Source organism: Schistocerca serialis, chromosome 5 (assembly GCF_023864345.2).
Source record: "Schistocerca serialis cubense isolate TAMUIC-IGC-003099 chromosome 5, iqSchSeri2.2, whole genome shotgun sequence".
Classification (NCBI taxonomy): Eukaryota; Metazoa; Arthropoda; class Insecta; order Orthoptera; family Acrididae; genus Schistocerca; species Schistocerca serialis.
The window spans coordinates 574,528,125-574,545,252 of record NC_064642.1 but is presented as its reverse complement, the minus strand read 5'-3'; the positions used below and the strand labels follow the sequence as shown (position 1 = coordinate 574,545,252).

At 43.2% G+C, this 17,128-nt stretch overlaps 1 protein-coding gene across 1 annotated transcript in view; it reads right to left on the bottom strand.

Annotated features, from left to right (window-relative positions):
- LOC126482099 (uncharacterized) overlaps nt 1–14,433 on the bottom strand; it is a 122,344-nt gene extending 107,911 nt beyond the window's left edge. Inside the window, exon 1 of the mRNA XM_050106075.1 lies at nt 14,407–14,433. The gene's annotated coding sequence lies outside the window, so the exon portion shown is untranslated. The remainder of the gene's footprint in view (nt 1–14,406) is intronic.
- Between the last annotated feature and the right edge of the window lie 2,695 nt (nt 14,434–17,128).

Genomic DNA, 17,128 nt, shown 5'->3' with positions numbered 1-17,128 from the left:
TTCTCCAGAATGTGATAAAAATTGGCTTCAGCTTTGCCTTCCTGGTGTTCTTAGCAACTGATTTCTGAATATCACCGCCATATGTATCTATACTCTATAACTTACTAAGAAACCGTGCCAGTTGTGGTAAGAGACATTACGAGCTAAAACATTATGCCCACTGCCCACCGCGACATTGAATGTCACCTGGTAGCATTGCAGGCACTCAAAGCGTTATGGAAAGTGTACAGTGTTAGGAACATGTATCGAGATATTTATATTCAGGAGAGTTCATTGACAACATTACATCAGTATTTACTTCAATTGAAGAATAATAATTATAGCTATTATGAGTAGTTAGTACACACATCAAAAAAAGTTTTGCATCACCTCGGTTCCAAGAGTTCCGGAACCAGTACGGAAAATTGGAATAATCATAAACATCATTTCCGCCCTCTTTATTGCTCATGAAAACCACACGTTGCATGTTGTACCACCATACAGCGAGACCTTCAGAGGCGGTGTTCTAGATTGCTGTACACAGGTACCTCTAATATCCAGTAGCACGTCCTCTTGCATTGATGCATGCCTGTATTCGTCGTGGCATACTATCCACAAGTTCATCAAGGCACTCTTGGTCCAGATTGTCCCACTCCTCAACGGCGATTCGGCGTAGATCCTTCAGAGTGGTTGGTGGGTCACGTCGTCCATAAACAGCTCTTTTCAATCTATTCCAAGCATGTTCGATAGGGTTCATGTCTGGAGAACGTGCTAGCCACTGTGGAGAACATGCTAGCCACTCTAGTCGAGCGATGTCGTTATCCTGAAGGAAGTCATTCACAGGATGTGCACGATGGGGACGCGAATTGTCGTCCATGAAGTCGAATGCCTTGCCAATATACTGCCAATATGGTTGCACTATCGGTCGGAGCATGGCATTCACGTATCGTACAGCCGTTACGGCGCCTTCCATGACCACCAGCGGCGTATGTCGGCCCCACATAATGCCACCTCAAAACAGAAGGGAAACTCCACCTTGCTGCACTCGCCGGACAGTGTGTCTAAGGCGTTCAGCCTGATCGGGTTGGCTCCAAACACGTCCCCGACGATTGTGTGGTTGAAGGCATATGCGACACTCATTGGTGAAGAGAACGTGATGCCAATCCTGAGTAGTCCTTCGACATGTTGTTAGTCCCATCTGTACCGCGCTTCATGGTGTCGTGGTTGCAAAGATGAACCTCGACATGGGCGTCGGGAGTGAAGCTGCGCATCACGCAGTCTATTGCGCACAGTTCGAGTCGTAACACGTCCTGTGGCTCCACGAAAAGCATTATTCTACATGGTAGCGTTGCTGTCAGGGTTCCTTCGAGCCATAATCCGTAGGTAGCGTACACCCACTGCAGCAGTAGCCCTCGAGCGACATGAGCGAGGCATGTCATCGACAATTCCTGTCTCTCCTCCATGTCGGAACAACATCGTTTTTGATCACTCCAACATGCCTGGACACTTCCCTTGTTGAGATCCCTTCCTGGCACAAAACAACGATTCGGACGCGATCGAACCGCGGTATTGGCCATCTAGACACGGTTGAACTACAGACAACACGAGCCGTGTGCCTCCTTCCTGGTGGAATAACTGGAACTGATCGGCTGTCGGACCCCCTCCGTCTAATAGGCGCTTCTCATGCATGGTTGTTCACATCTTTGGGCGGGTTTAGTGACATCTCTGAACAGTCAAAGGGACTGTGTCTGTGATACAATATCCAAAGTCAACGTCTATCTATAGGAGTTCTGGGAACCGGGGTCATGCAAAACTTTTTTTGGTATGTGTACATGAATCAAAAGCAAGCCATTAATGGTTATTTTCCCTTGGGTAGCAGGTTAGGTACTGAAGTGTGGATGCACGAACGAAAAACGGAAAGTCTGTAATGACAGGCGTAGTCCTTCTTCACGACACAGTTATGAACGAGCAGAAAATTTTAGGTAGTAAATTACGTGATGTGTTTGTGGGAAGACCGTTAGATGCAGAGAAAAAAACAACCAACACACTGAACTGGGTACGTATTAAAAAAACAATGATCTCAAATCTGTACCTGTACCCCTAACATCCTATATAAGTGGAGCAGAGACGAATGAGGAATCAGTCTAGCGACTATATGGACCGCAAACGGGGAAGTCAACTGACATAAGCGACTTTTAACGAAGGGCTCGTTGCTATGGTCCTGTGCCTGGTAAGGAGCATCTCAGACACGGCGAACCCGGATGGTTGTTCGCGTGCTGCTGTCGAACAAGGGATATCGTCTGTTACCACTGCAATTGGCACGGGGTCATAGATATTATACTGCGGATCACTGGAAACATGTCGCCTACTTGAATGAATCGCGTTTGTTTGTTACACCAGGTCGATGGTGTCGTCTGAATACTCCGTCATCCAAGCGAACAGCTGCACTGTGTCACGGATACAGACTGGTAACGACACTTCCATGCTATGTATCATATCCCCTGGACATCCACGGCGCCTGTGGCAGCAAAGTTGTGAACTACTTGAATATTATTCTGGACCATTGCATCTCCTCGTACTTGTTGTCTTCCCTGTTGCTGATGGCACTTTCCAATAGGAGAGCTGTCTGTCTCACAATGCCAGAATCGTGTTCATCGGTTTGAAGAGCATGTTAGAGAATTCATGATAATGCCTCAGCCACCAAATTATCCTGACCTTGTGACATAATTCTATTGAACTCGTTGCTCTTTTCATAAATACAAGATTGACTGTGATCACTCGATCTATTCCATCCTTGGCTCTGACAGTTGAACTCATTATCTCAAAATGGAGGCATATAGCACAGCTTAACGAAATTTCCACTCCTTTAATGGGAATACCCTCCCTAAAAACAAGGCATTTCCGTGGAACATTCTAGAACCATATTAAACACAGTGCAAATACCCGAGAGAGAAAAGCAAGTAAATTGAACTGCTTGTAGGAATACGACATCCGCACAGGAATCATAGATAAATTGGTGCAATGAACCGAGTCGCAGATTTAATTCCACGTGATTAATGTTCAAACAAGAAACATGTAAGGTTCCACACTTTAACAACAAGAAACAAAATTCGATCTGCTGACCAACTTAATTATGTCATCAATGTGTCTCAAGCTACATTTCCGAGTCCACCGGCGGCTTGCACCCCTACCTCTGGAATCTTTATGTTTCTTTTTTATACGGGCCGCCGCGCACTCAGGTTGGACGCGTTATTTACAGTGACTACGAGCCAAAACAGTACCTGCAATTGGGAACGTAGGTGGTTCTTGAACCAAATTAGATGGCAAAAAAGGAGCCTCAGAGGCCCACTCCAAAAGGTGAGACCCCTGTAGTTGAGATAGACACACGAGAGATGTGTCAGGTGTCACAACAGATGGGTCGACAGGCAGCACTTCCTGATCATCAATCACCTCCACAGAAGTAACAACAATCGGTCGTTCGGACTGCACCTGAATGGGTGACATCAATGGAGTAGATGAGTTCAGGGCATCTTAATTTGCTGCTGTTGAATCACTGGGACGCCAGACGGCTCAACGATTACCCACTCTTGGTTGGTTCTGGAGCAGTTATCTCAACAGCAGGAGGAACACTAGGAGAAACAAGAAGCCTCAGCAGCTGTTTTTGCTCCACCGACTCCATCAGGAGTGGAGAACTCAGCACTACAAGATACATCAACCGACAAGCTTACTTCAGCTAAGGGTGGATGAGAAGAAGACGTATCTGACTCCTCATCACCCTGTGTTCGACATGTCTTATGTTGCTCTGCAGACGCTGCCGGCTTGGCAACAATTTCAGCACCGTCCAGCGAGGGCAAAGGCGGAGATTCGGGAGCAATAAGCTGCACATCCCTCTGTTGTTCCATTGCACCCGGGTAAGACATGGTACCAACCTCATGAGCAGTAGAAATGAGATCAGCAAACGTCAGTTTTTAAATGACGACTTCAAAACATACACCCACCGTGGGTAATTAGATCTAAGGCGGCCACTTTCATCGCAGAGAAAGGTTACATGAAAGCAGTAAACAGAGACCTCTAGATAGGAAGGAGTGTCACGTTTGACAGCCATCTCCACTGAATGGATACCGCTATAACATTGGAACCGGTGTTGGGTGGACCAGGGCTCACGTCGTATACCCCTAAAATCGCCACAAGTGAGGAAACCCTCCTCAAGTAAACCGTCGACAACCTCCGGCGGGAACCGCGTGACCGCTACGGTCGCAGGTTCGAATCCTGCCTCGGGCATGGATGTGTGTGATGTCCTTAGGTTAGTTAGGTTTAAGTAGTTCTAAGTTCTAGGGGACTGATGACCTCAGTAGTTAAGTCCCATAGTGCTCAGAGCCATTTGAACCTCCGGCGGGACGTTGAGCACTCTGACATTTAAACAATCCAGTTCCTCTTCAGCAAGAAGCACTATACTTACGGAATCATCACGACGCTTAAAGAGAACTTGAGGACCATGGCGCAAAAGCAACCTAATCTACTCGTAGGGGATCCAAAAACTTAAAGAAAAACATATAGCTATCAGAATTAAAATACGTAGTACGAATCTGATCATAAGAATGCTATCAGCAAGCCAGCCATGAATCTCCAAAGACCCAGGCTGCATGAAACACATGGATTTGTCAAAACTCTAGCTTACTGTACCTTTTATAAGAACACACTAGGAAGCTAAACAGACACTGTTTTTATCCTTGTTTTACAATTTATTATTAATGTTATTGCACAACCTAGGTTTCGGTTTATAAGCCCATATTCAAGTACATTACTGATTCCCAAAGATGATAATCCACACATAAGCATGATGACCAGGCAAAGATAATAATTTCAGCTTCTTGAGGTATTGATCCATAGCTTAATGTACATTTCAACTTCTTGAGGTATCGATCCATGGCTTAATGTACATTAAGAAGTTGAAATGGTTATCTTTGCCTAGTCATCATGTTTATGTGTGGATTATCATCTTTGGGAATCAGTAATGTATTTGAATATCGGCTTATAACCCGAAAACTAGGTTGTGCAATAACATTAATAATAAATTGTGAAACACGGCTAAACAAAGTGTCTGTTTAGTTAATTTACAATGTTTCACCAAGAACCCAGTTGATTCAATTACAAAACACTTGGAAGCCATGGTCGACATTATGAAGCGCACTGCGCCACTACCAATGGATACACATAGCAATCAACGTTATGGACCAAACCACGATGTGACCTTCGACCATAGATACTAATAGACTGGGCAAGCAGTGTAGCGGCTATACATCTGGCGTGGCTGCAACATAGAATCACGTGACTGTTGGCAGAACGTCGGCGGGAGTTCAAGGCAGCATTCTAATTCCTGATTTCACTTTCTGTATTTCTCAGTGAATTTCCTGCTAACTTCACCACATTAAATGTAGCTTATGTAAACACAGCTAGAAGTGATAAATTATTGCGTAACCACTGTACAAATTTAGTTTTACAGCCATTACTTCACAATGAACTTTCTGAACTGCTGAAACACTTTCGATGTTCGGCAATATATTCGCCGCGAATATTTCAGTGTTACCAATTACGAGATGCATTCTCTACTAACAATACGCGTTATGCACTGCATAAAATGTAAATATTGCGTGTGTGTGTGTGTGTGTGTGTGTGTGTGTTTTAGTGTTGTAGAAAGTGTTATAGACTTCATAAATCGGCATAAACAACGAAACCTGTAACGTAAACACACGTGTTCACATCGAATGTAACGAACTCAATTGTGTCGTTCACCCACAAAACGTAAAGCAGTTTCATTTGAAAGCTCTTTTTTGGTTTAAACAGTTTGTTCCACAGATCATGAATACGATACTTCGCAATGATGTGTCAGTTTAATGAAAGGTAGACCTATCATTACATGACAATTCTTCCAATCACTTATTTATACCTAAAAAATCGTCTACTGAGTAGGAGCTGTCATTCATAGATTCTTTTAGTTTGATTTTCAATGCTGGTTGGCTATCTGTCAGGCTTTTAATGCTTTTTGGTAAATGACCAAAGATTTTTGTAGCAGCATATTCTTTATCCCATACATTACAGCTTATTATCTGGAAACTAACATAGGCCATGCAATTACCTTTTTGCAAATGGTATTCAGTATCTGTTTTTTGTTTTTGATATTCATATGTTTTGTAACTGGGAAGTACAAAATAAAACTAAACCCTGATGAGAAATCAAACCCCTAACTTGTTTTTACAAATTGTTCTTCAAAATAATACCAGCATAATTCACCCCTTTTTGTACCAAAGTCAGATTTAATCCAGGATAGTAAAAATCATCCTTTCTTCTTATGCAGTAGCAATGCACATTGCCATTGCTTTTGGAGTGGGAAGGGTTATTGGTAATAAATATATATATATATCTCTCTCTCTCTTTCACACACACAATATATATATATATATATATATATATATATATATATATATATATATATATAGAGGTGTGTCTGTGTATGTGCGGATGGATATGTTTGTGTGTGTGCGAGTGTATACCTGTCCTTTTTTCCCCCATAAGGTAAGTCTTTCCGCTCCCGGGATTGGAATGACTCCTTACCCTCTCCCTTAAAACCCACATCCTTTCGTCTTTTCGTCTCTCTCCCTCTTTCGTGACGAAGCAACCATTGGTTGCGAAAGCTTGAATATTGTGTGTATGTTTGTGTTTGTTTGTGTGTCTATCGACATGCCAGCGCTTTCGTTTGGTAAGTCACATCATCTTTGTTTATATATATATATATATATATATATATATATATATATATATATACACTCCTGGAAATGGAAAAAAGAACACATTGACACCGGTGTGTCAGACCCACCATACTTGCTCCGGACACTGCGAGAGGGCTGTACAAGCAATGATCACACGCACGGCACAGCGGACACACCAGGAACCGCGGTGTTGGCCGTCGAATGGCGCTAGCTGCGCAGCATTTGTGCACCGCCGCCGTCAGTGTCAGCCAGTTTGCCGTGGCATACGGAGCTCCATCGCAGTCTTTAACACTGGTAGCATGCCGCGACAGCGTGGACGTGAACCGTATGTGCAGTTGACGGACTTTGAGCGAGGGCGTATAGTGGGCATGCGGGAGGCCGGGTGGACGTACCGCCGAATTGCTCAACACGTGGGGCGTGAGGTCTCCACAGTTCATCGATGTTGTCGCCAGTGGTCGGCGGAAGGTGCACGTGCCCGTCGACCTGGGACCGGACCGCAGCGACGCACGGATGCACGCCAAGACCGTAGGATCCTACGCAGTGCCGTAGGGGACCGCACCGCCACTTCCCAGCAAATTAGGGACACTGTTGCTCCTGGGGTATCGGCGAGGACCATTCGCAACCGTCTCCATGAAGCTGGGCTACGGTCCCGCACACCGTTAGGCAGTCTTCCGCTCACGCCCCAACATCGTGCAGCCCGCCTCCAGTGGTGTCGCGACAGGCGTGAATGGAGGGACGAATGGAGACGTGTCGTCTTCAGCGATGAGAGTCGCTTCTGCCTTGGTGCCAATGATGGTCGTATGCGTGTTTGGCGCCGTGCAGGTGAGCGCCACAATCAGGACTGCATACGACCGAGGCACACAGGGCCAACACCCGGCATCATGGTGTGGGGAGCGATCTCCTACACTGGCCGTACACCACTGGTGATCGTCGAGGGGACACTGAATAGTGCACAGTACATCCAAACCGTCATCGAACCCATCGTTCTACCAATCCTAGACCGGCAAGGGAACTTGCTGTTCCAACAGGACAATGCACGTCCGCATGTATCCCGTGCCACCCAACGTGCTCTAGAAGGTGTAAGTCAACTACCCTGGCCAGCAAGATCTCCGGATCTGTCCCCCATTGAGCATGTTTGGGACTGGAGGAAGCGTCGTCTCACGCGGTCTGCACGTCCAGCACGAACGCTGGTCCAACTGAGGCGCCAGGTGGAAATGGCATGGCAAGCCGTTCCACAGGACTACATCCAGCATCTCTACGATCGTCTCCATGGGAGAATAGCAGCCTGCATTGCTGCGAAAGGTGGATATACACCGTACTAGTGCCGACATTGTGCATGCTCTGTTGCCTGTGTCTATGTGCCTGTGGTTCTGTCAGTGTGATCATGTGATGTATCTGACTCCAGGAATGTGTCAATAAAGTTTCCCCTTCCTGGGACAATGAATTCACGGTGTTCTTATTTCAATTTCCAGTAGTATATATATATATATATATATATATATATATATATATATCTTCTTCAAAGTGCTTCGAACAGATGCGTGTGTGCGCAGTAGGCTTGAAATCTTTTCGTTTCACTGCCTGTATCCACATCTGCCTGCGCCCTTCATCCTTTGGAAACCTATACGAAAGAGAAAAAGTAGCTTTGTAGCTTACCATTTCAAGAAATATATACGATTGCAATGTGCGCCTGGAAACACACACAGCACTTCAAACCGCCAATTTACGTAACTGTGGCGTTCTGGGTAAGGATATGATACACAAAATAGTTTATCAGTATTCAAGAAATGCCGCTAAATTATACTAATAATACTTACACGTGAAATTTAATGTTACTTCCCTTCACAAAACGCTCGGTACTACCATAAGCACAACAGGATACCACCATTGCTTTGCCAATAGTCACGTGGTATAGCAGTAGAGATGTTGGTGCCACGAAATATACGTCATGACCAGACTACCAATATCTATGGTCGAAGGATGTGACGCACACGATAACACAAACAACACTGAAGAAAAGCTGTCCACGCGCACGCGACACTGGGATGAGGCGGAAAACTAGCGACGTTCCCGTTCACGCACGAGATGGGACTATTCCCTAAGCTACAGAGGTGGACCTTCCTCAGGACCCAGCAGTTTTTTTCAGAATAGTGGCTTTCTTTCTACATTGAAACGCCAAAGAAACAGGTATAGGCATGCGTATTCAAATACATTGAAGCGCCAAAGAAACAGGTATAGGCATGCGTATTCAAATACAGAGATAATGTAAACAGACAGAATACGGCACTCGGGCGTCAACGCACATATAAGACAACATGTGTCTGACGCGGTTAGATCGGTTACTGCTGCTACAATGGCAGGTTATCAACATTTAAGTGAGTTTAAACGAGGTGTTACAGTCGGCTCACGAGCAATGGTACGCAGCATCTCCGAGGCATCGATGAAATGGGGATTTTTCCCGTTCAACCATTTCACTAGTGGACTGTGAATATCAGGAATCCGGCAAAACGTCAAATTTCCGACATCGCTTGCAGCCGGAAAAGATCTTGCAAGATTGGAACCAACGACGACTGAATAAAATCGTTCTACGTGACAGAAGTGAACCCTTCCGTAAATCGATGCAGATTTCAAAATGTTCAAATGTGTTTGAATTCCTAAGGGACCAAACTGCTGAGGTCATCGGTCCCTAGACTTACACACTACTTAAACGAACTTATGCTAAGAACAACACACACACCCATGCCCGAGGGAACAATCGAACCTCCGTGACGTGGCGCAGTCACTCCGCGCGGCGCTGCAGATTTCAATGCCGGGGCATTAACAAGTGTCAGCGTGCGAACCATTCAACGAAACATCATCGATATGGGCTTTCGGAGTCGGGGGACCACATGTGTACCCTTGATGCCCGCACAACACAAAGCTTTACGCCTCGCCTGGGCCTGTCAATACCGACATTGGATTGTTGACAACTGTAAACATGTTGCCTGATCGGACGAGTCTCGTTTCAAATTATATCGAGAGGATGGACGTGTACGGGTATGGATACAACCTCACGAATCCATGGGCCTTGCCACCTACCTGCCCAGACTTGAACATTATTGAGCATACGTGGGGTGCCTTGCAAAGTGCTGTTCAGAAGGGACCTCCACGCCCTCGAACTCTTAAGGATTTATGAACAGCCCTGGAAGATTCATGGTGTAAATTCCCTCCAGCACTACTTCAGACATTAGTTGAGTCCATGCCACGTCGTGTTGCGGCACTTCTGCGTGGTCACGTGGCCCTACACGATATTAGGCAGGGGTTCCAAGTTCTTTGGCTCTTCAGTGTAATTTACTTCGTTAAATGTAGCTAACATTGGCATGACTGTTTATTATTAACACATTATGTGGAATAGTTTTTTATGATTTCCTTTTACGTTATTAGTTGAAAGGTGGCTACCCTGAGTCACAGCGCCAGAGATTGCGCCAAAGATTATTATTCCACCGCCTCCACTGGTGGAATAGTAGTTCAGAGGATGTCGAGGGCAGTTGTTCTGTTGGGCGAGAGAGTAGATGCTGTTCGGTTGGTGTAATGTATAGATGGAAGAAGTTGCAATTGTCTGAGTGTATTTGAGGAGATGGGCTTTTGATTTACGATGCTGGTGTAATGGAAAATTTTCGTCAATATATAATGAGGTAAAAAGGTATTACAGTTTTCTTTAATGACAATGCCTCATGCTCACAGGTACAGTCTACAAGGCATCTGGCTCGTGTTCATTTATTAGACTTGTAATTCTGGTTTCTATGTTCAATTATAATATTTCTGGTTTTTCAATTAGTTCATTGTAAATGGTGTTTAAAACATTTTGTCGTATTGAGAAAGAACCGAGCCAGATACATGTACGTTGAGTCACACTACCACACACAGAACAGTTACACTTGTGCTTTGTTGTTTCGTAGCTTTTATAGTTGCAGGAGACTTAATTAATCAATTGTGTTAATGGAAATTGCTTGTCATTCTTTATTTTTATTTTATGTAGTCAGATTGCGTGCTAATAATAGTCAGGGCCAACCGGTTACGAGACTTCGTAACCGGTCACACAGCTAGTAAAATTATTGCATTTATTCATTAATATTCTTAATTAAGCCACCATGCATAGTGTATACCTTGACTCGTTCTTTTTGATGGGCTCTACAGCACACAACGAATGAATGAATGAAGGAATGCACGTGATAATTCCAGTTACTGTGACACATTTTCAATGCCCTTTTGTTGTAGAGCTTACCAATTCCGCTAGTACCGGGGTGAGATGGAGCAGAGGTAACAATGGCAGGACGGAGGTTCAAATCTCCGTTCGACAATCGATATCCAGGTTTTCCGTTACTTGCCTTAACCGCTTAAACTGAATTTCGCTATGATTCCGTTGACAGTGAACGGTCAGTTTCTCCCTCCAATGCGAGCTTGTACTTGTACTCCGTCTTTAATGATCTCGTTGCCCAATCTTCCTTCCTTGTAAATCTTCTAGAAGAACACTAAGTAACATGCTGTAAAACTGATACGTCCACTGCAAAGACAATCGACGTATACAGGTGCCTTATAGTGACTCAGCACTGATTCAAATAAGACAACATTTTGTGGTGGATGCCTGTATGATCCCTGAACACCGAGTGACTCACAACAATAGAGGCCAACAGATACATCGCCGGTCGGCAGAGTTGGGTAAACTAAAAATTAGACAATATCTGCGAGTTTACCACACAAATCCTTTCCACCGAGAGAAACTATAATCAGTATCAAAGAGATGAGCCAATCTTCCTATCACCAAAGTTGGAGATATTACCGGTCATCTTTATAAAGTCTAAGTATATGCACTGAACAATTAATTATAGCACCCGGCTGCTGCGATACGCTACTGCAAATGTTTAAACATGGTTGTGTAGCGATGTCTAACTTTGCATTCTCCTGTTCATCGTATACAGGGTGGTCAGACATATTCGTTGCAAGAGACGTTGTGTAAAAAAAAAAATTCGATCCGTTGCCGTTTCAGAGTTGTTTACCGCTGAATTTAAGCGATCAGGTCATCGAGCGCGCAAATTCGAGCACTTGCACGCGTTAAAGTGCGGCAATGCACAGACATCGGTCGGTCCATAAGTTGCCACTGGATGAAGTGCTCATTACCAGCTAAAGTGTGTCTCTTTCTGAAGCAATAAATGAGCAAAAGCTGCGTTTCTCGGTTTGAGGAAACCAAACAAAGTGCACGCTTGTCTATACCACCTCTGGTTGTCGGACTGAATTTGCGCTAGAGACGACCTAATTGGATAACTTCAATGTTAAATAATTCGGAAAGGCCCAACATATCGATTTTTTTCTTAACAATTATTTCTCTCAGCTTTTCAGGCTGTTTCTGACCACCATGTGTAATCTACATAATATGAATCCCAGCATAAAGTGCTGTTAATGATTTTTTATTACTATTTGTTGGAGCAGAGATTAGTATGAAAATCGATACTAGCGGATGGTAAATATCCTTACGTTCTTATCCGACGAACTCATCATTAACTTGTGCATGCACTCGACCGGCAAGACACTCTGTCGAGATTTCAGATTTAATTTATGCCACTGTATGATTCGGCTGATCGAGAACAATACTTTCGCACCATTCCCTTCGTGTCTAGCTAAGCGCTAGTGATAATGCGTCCCTCCTCCACCTGTATTTGAACCGGTTACTCTGATACAGTGCGCCACAAAATCGAATATTTTGGAAAGTATTCAAGCACACTCATAATTATTCTAGGACGACGAAAGGAGGCGGTATTTCACGTATACTGTTTAACTCTGTGACAAAAATAATCAGTAAATGAACCAGCGAATACTTGATTAAGGATAGGGATCAAAGCAGACAACATAAGGATCCCATTCCTGGCTTATGCTGATGACCTGATTTTATTGGCAAACGCCCATGCAAGAGGCTTCTATGCTACTCCAAGCACTGCATTTAATAACAGAGAAAACAGATCTATTGATAACACCGGGAAGACCGAATTCATTACCAATAATAAAGACGCCTCCAGAACGATGACAAGTCAGCGCTACCAAGCATATCAAGAGAGCCAAAAGCTGGAAGTGCGTTGAGAACGGTTCTCAGATGATCTCGGTGAAACGATAGTTCTCGATCAAAGGAAGATTAAACTATTGCAGAAAAATGTATACCTCGAAACGTCTATCGATGAATATCAAATTAAGATACTATAATACGTAGCCAGACCGTCAGACCTCTACGCAGGAGAGTTCCTATGACCCCTTTAAAAGTCCTCGAAGTACAAGAAAGAAAATTCCTGCGAACGATAGTAAGACCGAAAATCCATACAGATGGGAGACGATGGTACAGAGCTAATCGTGAACTCTACCACCACCACGAAATCTTCTCCTAAGCCATCAGAAGAAGAACCACCTAGACAATACGGACCCTCGTAGGCCGACCTATATGATTCGGCTTTCACCAGTGACATAGAAAATATGTAAAACTCCGTAAAGAATTAGCGACTATAACGTGATGGTATTGGAGATTTTTTTTTTCAAATGGGCTAAGTTGCAGGTGAGTCTGTCACCACAACCACGTTTTTTTAGTATCGCAATCGTTGGGTTCGCCAACTCACAAACAAACTGTCTCCTTCCAAACTAACCTAGACTTCAGGCAAAGCTACAGCGCAGTCTGTCGCCACAACCAGGATTTTTTGGTATCGCATTCGTTGGGTTCGCCAAATCACAACCAAGCTGTTATCTCCCACAACCAAGCTGTTATCTCCCAACCTAAATCACACCTCGGGCTAAGCTACAGACCAATGCGTCACCACAACCAGTTTCTTTCCCTTTAATATTCGTTGGCTTCACCAACTAACAACAAAACTGTGAATATATGCACCACAATGTGACGTGATGTCACTAGCATAAGCCGACGACTAATATCGAACATTCCTCTTGACACAGATTTTAAAAGTAGCGAACAAAGGTTAAACCATTGGATCCCTGCAGATCACGAACGTCATGTTAGGTAAGACTTTATAATTAACAGCGGGACTACCATTTTGAAATTGAAACTATAACCTTCCTAACATCCCCTGCAGAAGTTAACCACAATGAGACAAGGAAACAGTACACAGAACCCAAGATAGTGTTCATATGGAAAATGAAGGGACAATGGACTTTCAGGAAAGTTCAAGGTACGAACAAGAAAACAGCTACAAACTTCACCAAGGCCACCAGAAATGGTAGACGACAACAGCACAGCAAAAACACAAGTACCGTGGTTCACATGTGATTCAAACGAGTTAAAAAATAAAAAATAAATAAGAAACAATATCTTCTATGGATGCTGTAACAACCTTGGTTGATGTTAACTGGTAAAGAAAAGAGTTGTCGCTTTAGCTTCTGATGAGTCAGGCAAGCTTTTCTTTGACACGTAAGCAAATCATATAACTTAGTATTCTTGATTCGCTCATATTTATACAGCACTGCTTCCTTTAGCCAAATTCACGATGCACACAGCCTAGTGCAGAAATATAAGAGAGAGCACTGACATAACCACAAAAGCAATGTACTCAGCTGTAAGGCACACAACAAGCGGCAGCTGTCGGTGTTACGAAGTATACGATTTTTGTGACCCGCATGAAAAAGTTTTTACCTGTGGGGACGTGTTTCCAGTTGCTCTTCTTCCATTGAAACTGCAGACGTTACAGCACTTGGATGAAGTTTTAACAGACGACCTTCTTTCACAGAGAAACTAAAGGATATCTTTGGCTACCAACGTAAACAACTTTAACAATTCGGTTCGCTCAGCACGATATGGATGAACTGGAACTCATTCACTAGTAGTTAGTTATACTATTAATATGCGCGCATTTCATTTATGCCTTCTGTCTAACGTCGAGCTTAGAAACAGTGCAGCGATATTTGTTCCGTGATTCAACTTCTCGAACGACATATACGAAGGGCAGAACAGCGAGATCAGGCTCCACAATGATGACCGCTATCCAACGTATACATAGTACCTGCGGGAAAACAATTATTGGTTCAAGCTGAAGCGGCCGCTGCAAGAACGACCCATGCAAAAATATAAACATTGGCGATTAATTTCGGTATCATATGCAACCAGTTGCTTTTTTGAATTTTTGATACGGTTTATTTCCCGTGTGATTAATTAGTTTTCGAACCACTGCAGGCTGATCATCAGACGGACACGACCGTTGGGTAAGGTTGCCAGGTACCCCCATTTGAGCTGGACTGTCCTGATTTTTCCGTTGAAAACCCGACTCCTAATTAAAGCTTATCGGGATACATAAAAATCCCAATTACACAGAACGGGTAATATTTCACACAGTATAGTCTGCTCATTAATCGAAGTGAGATGCACTCTTGTAGATGTAACTGAACTTAAAAATGCAACTCGTAACCTAGATGTGCACTCAAAAGCCGTTCAGAGTCTCAACTTTAACCCTCCATTACTCGCGCGAAAATTCATGACATCGTCACTCGCGCGGATGACTGGTGTCATCCACAAAGCAAGCGGTCTATTTGTATACTTTGAACGGTATTTATGAGTGGTTTTATGATTTTTATTAAATTTAAATATAATACATTTAATATTTGTACACACTATAATATGTTCTAATGTTTGAAACAGTTTTACCATTCGAAGAACCATATCTTCAGCTGAATTACTGGCAATACATGCTCCCTCTTGTTGCTTACCGACGTACGGTTCTAAATTCAAAGTGTAAGCTGTTTTTACATCAACCAAGGCAAACACTTTTAACCCATACTTTGCTGGTTTGCTAGGAATATATTTCCTGAACGGGCAGTTTCCTCTAAATGCCAAAAGCTGTTCGTCAACAGTAAGAAGGAGAAAAATATTTTTGGCAATTGTTCGTTAATAATGCAAGTACCTCTCTGATAGCTCTGATAGCAGCCAACTTGTCAGTCTCTCTGCGAACACCTCTATCACAGATATTATCAAACGTCAGACATCTCAACAGAAACCTGAATCGGGTTTCACTTATGCATAAATAACATGATTCAAGTCCGTTTCCCTTTGAGTTATTCCAAAATTTCGATATACCCTAACTAGAACATCTCAAAGATCCACATAGATATAACAAGCCAATGAAAGCTCTGATCTCTATCGCATCTGTTTCTTTAACGTTCCTTCCCCTAGAGACGTCTTTTTTATACGAGCTTGATTTTTTGGTCCAGGCAAAAGCGTAATAAATTTACAAGATCTGCTTCTAACACTGGTAGGATATTTATTTTTCCCCCGATTAGTTATTCCATCTTTCCCTAAAAAAATGCATCCTTTTGAGTTACTTCTTCCTATGATTCATATTCATCATTTTCTGACATTCCTTGTTCTGTTCCTGAATCATGACCGCTTCCATGAACAGAATCCTCAGTCTCTGAGTCAACACTATCACTGTGGGTATCTTCATCCCTCAGCTCATTGAACCATTCCAACCATACATTAGGATCTCTGCTAAACTCTGTCCGAGGTTTTTTGCCTTTGACATTTCTTCCACAGTTTAAAAATAAAGAGAGTACTAGGTTAACATGGAAGGTAGCTGCAATCAGTTTCAATAGTCTAAATTTATGCACATTGAAGATCGATTGAATCTAGGATAGCCCTAAAGTAATACAGACTTACTTTGTTTCAGATTGTGGCAGCAGAGCTCGCGCGGATGACAAGAGTCCTCCAGACTATAATAATGTTTCATAAACAATGTTGTTGTTGTTGTTGTCTTCAGTCCTGAGACTGGTTTGATGCAGCTCTCCATGCTACTCTATCCTGTGCAAGCTTCTTCATCTCCCAGTACCTACTGCAACCTACATCCTTCTGAATCTGCTTAGTGTATTCATCTCTTGGTCTCCCTCTACGATTTTTACATTCCACGCTGCCCTCCAATGCTAAATTTGTGATACCTTGATGCCTCAAAACATGTCCTACCAACCGATCCCTTCTTCTAGTCAAGTTGAGCCACAAACTTCTCTTCTCCCCAATCCTATTCAATACCTCGTCATTAGTTACGTGATCTACCCACCTTATCTTCAGCATTCTTCTGTAGCACCATATTTCGAAAGCTTCTATTCTCTTCTTGTCCAAACTAGTTATCGTCCATGTTTCACTTCCATACATGGCTACACTCCATACAAATACTTTCAGAAACGACTTCCTTACACTTAAATCTATACTCGATGTTAACACATTTCTCTTCTTCAGAAACGATTTCCTTGCCATTGCCAGTCTACATTTTATATCCTCTCTACTTCGACCATCATCAGTTATTTTACTCCCTAAATAGCAAAACTCCTTTACTACTTTAAGTGTCTCATTTCCTAATCTAATTCCCTCAGCA